Source organism: Trichechus manatus, unplaced genomic scaffold, assembly GCF_000243295.1.
Source record: "Trichechus manatus latirostris isolate Lorelei unplaced genomic scaffold, TriManLat1.0 scaffold00005, whole genome shotgun sequence".
NCBI lineage: Eukaryota > Metazoa > Chordata > Mammalia > Sirenia > Trichechidae > Trichechus > Trichechus manatus.
This window is the reverse complement of record NW_004443941.1, coordinates 30,531,201-30,537,185: the sequence shown is the minus strand read 5'-3', so window position 1 is coordinate 30,537,185 and position 5,985 is coordinate 30,531,201.

Sequence of the window (5,985 nt, the reverse complement as noted above, 5' to 3'; positions counted from 1 at the left end):
TTTGATCCGTTTTGGGTTAGTTTTTGTACATGGTGTGATATATGGGTCTTGTTTCAGTTTTTTGCATATAGATATTCAGTTATGCCAGCACCGTTTATTAAAGAGATTGTCTTTTCCCCAATTAATGGACTTTGGGCCTTTGTCAAATGTTAGCTGCTCATAGGTGGATGAGCTTATATCTGGATTCTCAACTCTGTTCCATTGGTCTATGTATCTGTTTTTTACCAGTACCAGGCAGTCTTGACTACAGTGGCAGTACAATAGGTCCTAAAATCAGGAAGTGTAAGGTCTCCCACTTTGTCCTTCTTCTTGAGTAATGCTTTATTTATTCAGGCCTCTTCCCTTTCCATATGAAGTTGGTGATTTGTTTCTCCAGCTCATTAAAAAATGCTGGAGGAATTTGAATCGGTATTGCATTGTATTTGTAGATTCCTTTGGGTAGAATTGACATTTGCACTATGCTAAATCTACCTATCCATGAGCAAGGTATATTTTTCCACTTATGCAGGTATCTTTTAGTTTCTTGCAGTAGTGTCTTATAGTTTTCTCTGTAAAGATCTTTTACATCTCTGGTTAGATTTAGTCCTAAGTATTTTATCTTCTTGGGGGCTATTGTAAATGGTATTGACTTGGTGATTTCTTCTTCAAGGTTCTCTTTGTTGGTGTAAGGAATCCAGTTGATTTTTGTATGTTTATCTTGTATCCTGAAACTTTGCTGAAGTCTTCTATTAGTTCCAGTAGTTTTCTTGTGGATTCTCTGGTGTTTTCTAAGATCGTATCATCTGCAAATAGAGATACTTTGACTTCTTCCCTACCAATTTGGATGCCCTTTATTTCTTTCTGTAGCGTAAGTGTTCTGTCTAGGACCTCCAGCACAATGTTGAATAATAGGGGTGATAGAGGGCATCCTTGTATGGTTCCTGTTCTCAAGGGGAATGCTTTCAAAGTCTTTCCATTCAGGATGATGTTGGCTATTGCTTTTGTATAAACGCCCTTAATTATATTGAGGAATTTCCCTTCTGTTCCTATTTTTTTTGAGAATTTTTATCATGAATGGGTGTTGGACTTTGTCAAATGCCTTTTCTGCATTGACTGATAAGATCATGAGGTTCTTGTCTTTTGTTTTACTTATGTGATGGATTACATTGATTGTTTTTCTAGTGCTGAACCATCCCTGCATAACTGGTATAAATCCCACTTGGTCATGGTGAATTATTTTTTTGATATGTTTCTGAATTCTGTTGGTTAAAATTTTGTTGACAATTTTTGCCTCAATGTTCATTAGGAATATTGGTCTGTAACTTTCTTTTTTTGTGGTGTCTTTACCTGGTTTTGGTATAAGGGTTATGCTGGCTTCATAGAATGAGTTTGGGAGTATTCCAGCCTTTTCTATGCTCTGAATTACCTTTAGTAGAAGTGGTTTTATCTCTTCTCTGAAAGTTTGGTTGGCAGTTTTTTGATAACCTTTTCAATCTCTTCTTTTGTTATGGGTTTATTTTGTTGTTTTACCTCTTTTTGTGTTAATTTAGGTAGGTAGTGAGTTTCTAGAAATTTTTCCATTTCCTCTAGGTTTTCAAATTTGTCAGAGTACAATTTTTCATAGTAATCTGTTATGATTCTTTTAATTTCAGTTGTGTCTCTTGTGATATCACCCATCTCATTTCTTATACGGGTTATCTGCTTCCTCTCCTTGTTTTCTTTTCTCATCTTTGCAATGGTTTATCAATTTTGTTGAGCTTTTCAAAGAACCAGCTTTTGGAATTGTTAACTCTTTCAATTGTTTTTCTATTCTCTGTTTCATTTAATTCTGCTCTAATTCTTATTATTTCCTTCCTTCTGACGCCTGAGGTCTTCTTTTGCTGTTCTCTTTCTACTTGTTCCAGTTGTAGGGTTAATGCTTTGATTATGAGCCTTTCTTGTTTTTGGATGTGTGCATTTATTACTATAAACTGACCTCTGAGCACTGCTTTTGCTGTGTCACAAAGGTTCTGGTAGGATGTGTTTTCATTCTCGTGTGATTCTATGAATTTCTTTATTCCCTCCTTAATTTATTCTATAACCCAGTAGTATTTGAGCAAGGTGTTGTTCAGTTTCCATGTGTTTGATTTTTTTCCTTGCTTTTTGTGTTGTTGATTTCCACTTTTATGGCTTTATGGCCAGAAAAGATGCTTTGTATTATTTCGATGTTTTGGATTTTGTTAAGGCTTGCTTTATGGCTAATATGTGGTCTATTCGGGAGAATGTTCCATGTGCTTTAGAAAAGAAAGTATACTTGGCTGCTGTAGGGTGCAGTGCTTGGTATATGTCTATGAGATCAAGTTGGTTGATTATAGCATTTAGCTCTTGCGTGTCTTTGTTGAGCTTCTCTCTGGATGTTCTGTTCTTCACCGAAAGTGGCGTGTTGAAGTTTCTCAGTACTATTGTGGAGCTGTCTATCTCTCTCTTCCGGGCTGTTAGAGTTTGTTTTATATATTTTGGAGCTCTGTTGTTGGGTGTGTAAATATTTATTAATGTTTTTTCCTGCTGGTTTTCTGACCCTTTAATCATTATATAGTGCTCTTCCTTATCCTTTGAGGTGGATTTTACTTTAAAGTCTATTTTGTCAGAGATTAATATTGCCACTCCTGCTCTTTTTTGAGTGTTGTTTGCTTGGTATATATTTTTTTTTCATCCTTTGAGTTTTAGCCTGTTTGTGTCTTTAAGTCTAAGGTGCATCTCTTGTAGGCAGCGTATAGATGGATCATGCTTTTTTTATCCAATCTGCCACTCTCAGTCTCTTTATTAATGCATTAAGTCAGTTTAGATTCAGTGTAATTATTGATAGGTATGAGTTTAGTGCTGTCATCCTGATATCTCTTTTTGTGTGTTGTTCACAGTTTCTTTGTTCTCCTCAATTTTCTGTGCTGAGTCTTTTTTCTTTATGTTTTTTTTTTCATCTTTTTCTTTGTTGTAGATTTTGTGTTTGCTGGGTCTTTATGTTTTTCTACTTTTTTCGTCCTTTTTTACATACTGATATATGTTTCCCTATTTTCAATGTTTTAGCTTTGATGTATTTTTGATATCCGTATCTGAATCAATATCTGGTAGCTCTATCTTGTGTTCTAGTCTTGCCTTGCTATCTGGTGTTATTGATTATCTAATCATAGGACTCCCTTTAGTATTTCTTGCAATTTTGGTTTGGTTTTTGCAATGCTCTGAACTTCTGTTTATCTGGAAATGCCCTAATTTCATCATCATATTTGAGAGACAGTTTTGCTGGATATATAATTCTTGGCTGGCAGTTTTTTTTTTCCTCCAAGGCTTTATATATGTCATCCCATTGCTTTGTAGCCTGCATGGTTTCTGCTGAGTAGTCCAAGCTTATTCTGATTCACTCTTCTTTGTAGATGACTTTTCTTTTATCCCTAGCAGCTCTTAAAATTCTCTCTTGATCGTTGGTTTTGGTAAGTTTGATTATAATATGTCTTGGTGACTTTCTTTTGGGATCTACCTTATGTGCGGTTCGATGAGCATCTTGGATAGATATCTTCTCATCTTTCATGATATCAGGGAAGTATTTTGTCAACAAATCTTCAACAATTTTCTCTGTATTTTCTGTTAGCCTACCTTGTTCTGGTACTCCACTCACTCATAGGTTATTTCTCCTGATCGAGTCCCACATGACTCTTAGAGTTTCTTCCTTCTTTTTACTTCTTTTATCTGATTTTTCCTCAAATGAGTTGGTGTTAAGCGCTTTATCTTCAATGTCACTAATTCTAAATTTTACTGCCTTAGTTCTGCTCCTATGACTTTCTACTGAGTTGTCTAATTCTGAAATTTTATTGTTAATCTTCTGGATTTCTGATTGCTGTCTCTTTGTGGATTCTTGCAGCCTATTAAATTTGTCATTATGTTCTTGAATAACTTTTTTAAGTTCCGCTACTGTGTGTTCCCTGGCTGTTTCTACATTATGTCGAATTTCCTTTCTAACTTCCAGAAAAGTTCCGCATATTAATCTTTTGTATTCTGCCTCTGGTAATTCCCAGAAGTTCTCTTCCTCCAGAGAATTTATTGATTCTTTCTTTTGGGAGCTTGCTGAAGCTATGATGGGCTGCCTCTTTATGTGACTTGATATTGACTTTTGTCTCCTAGCCATCAACAATTTATTATAATTTTATTTTGTATTTGTTTAGTGAGACCTAGCTTTTTATTTTGTTTTGTTTTGATATGCCCAGATAGTCTGCTTATGTGCACTAGGTTGATTTTTGACACCTTTGAATTTCTAACGTCCTGTCACCAGGTAGTTAATTCTATAACTAAGTATGTGCACACAGGAGTCAATTAAATTTTCCTATATGGGTTCAGCTCGGGTGTTCAGGCAGTCGGTCACCAAGTTTGTGATGCAGTTTCTCACCCCCAGTCCTAGAGAGGCAGGGGTGATTGGTGCAGGCACTGGACTCTGGCTGCGATAGGGGATCACATGCTGATCCAGGCAGGGGACTGATGGCTGCCTCTGACAGTCTGAAAGGAAAGCGTGTCCATATTCTCTAGTGTGATTATGTATGTGAGTTTTGCAGCCGGACTATGAGCACCCCACTCTGTTGCCTGTAAAGCCTCGAAGGCACCACTTTTTCTTGTACTCCTGTAGCAGGTGACTAGGTGCTTTTGGTGCTACCACCAGTCCTCAAGCCCCTGCTGCCGATTGATAAAAGTGCCTACTTAAGGTGCAGGGCTGTTTTGAGGGTCACAAATCTGCCAGTTCACTGCCAAAGCAGTTGATGTTAAACTTCAGATGTTTGCCCTGTTGTACTTTGGTAGTGAGGACTAACACTGTTGAGATGGTTCCCCACAAATCTATACAGGGGTGTAGGGCACTCACAGTCTGCGGAACCCTTATACCTGTGGCTAGCAAAAGAGGTGGGCCTACCCTGTGTTCCTGGCTTAAGGGAACCAGTAGCTTATTTGTTCCCTCTCCAAAGCCTGGAGAATGGGTCAAGGCGCCTTTTGGGATCTACTTCCAGCCCAGCGGATTCCTGGTGCAGAGCACAGAGGGAGGAGGTAAAAGGGAGACAGGTTTTTCCCAAATGGGTTTTTTTTTTAATCCCTGCAAAAGGCTGCACACATTTACTTATCTTACCCAGTTGGGAGCTGCTTTTCACTGGTTCGGAGTGTCCAAGCAGAATCTTTAGTGCCGGGTCTCTCTCTATGTGGAAACTGCTTCCAGAGCGTGTGCACAGCACAGCTGTTTGCCTGCTTCACTGCGGTCCAGGGTGGCTGCAGTGCTGCAGTTTTAGCACTGCAGCTCTGGCGCTCTTCACTTCTTCCAAAGTGTCCCCTCTCCCTTATCACTCAGACGGATTCCTCAACTTTGCCTTGTTCAGGGCTCCTTGATATTCATATGGAATCAAATCACTTTTTTTTTCCAGGTCTCTGTTCTAAGAGGGATATAGGAAGCGTCTAACTACTCTGCCATGTTGGCCACACCCCTCGAGACAGGTAATGAGTAGGTTTGTTAACTTTCTTTGTGGTTACCTTTGAAATTTACCCTTATCTTCCTAGCTTTGAACCAGTCTTTTATTACTTGGTATCACCTTGCCTTCCTCTCCTTTTGAAAGTTCTATACCTACACCATTTATTCCCTCTTTTATTATTCTGATGTTGTCGTCATTTACAGATTAACTTCTCTATTTTCCTGTTGTAAATCTTTTACTTTTGATTAATCTTTGAGAGTTCATTACCTAGGTTGACATCTGCCTGGTGTGGTCTTGTGTTGTAGAGTCAGGCTATCGTCTGATATTTGTTCTCTAACTGAAGAACTCCCTTTAATATTTCTCATAAGTTTGGTTTGGTTTTTACATATTCCTCCAATTTCTGTTTATCTGGAAATGTCCTAATTTCACCATCAAATTTGAGCAAAAGTTTTGCAGGTATATGATTCTTGGTTGACTTTTTTTTTTTCTTTAAAGGTTTTCATAGATGTCTTCCCATTGCCTTCTTGCCTGTATG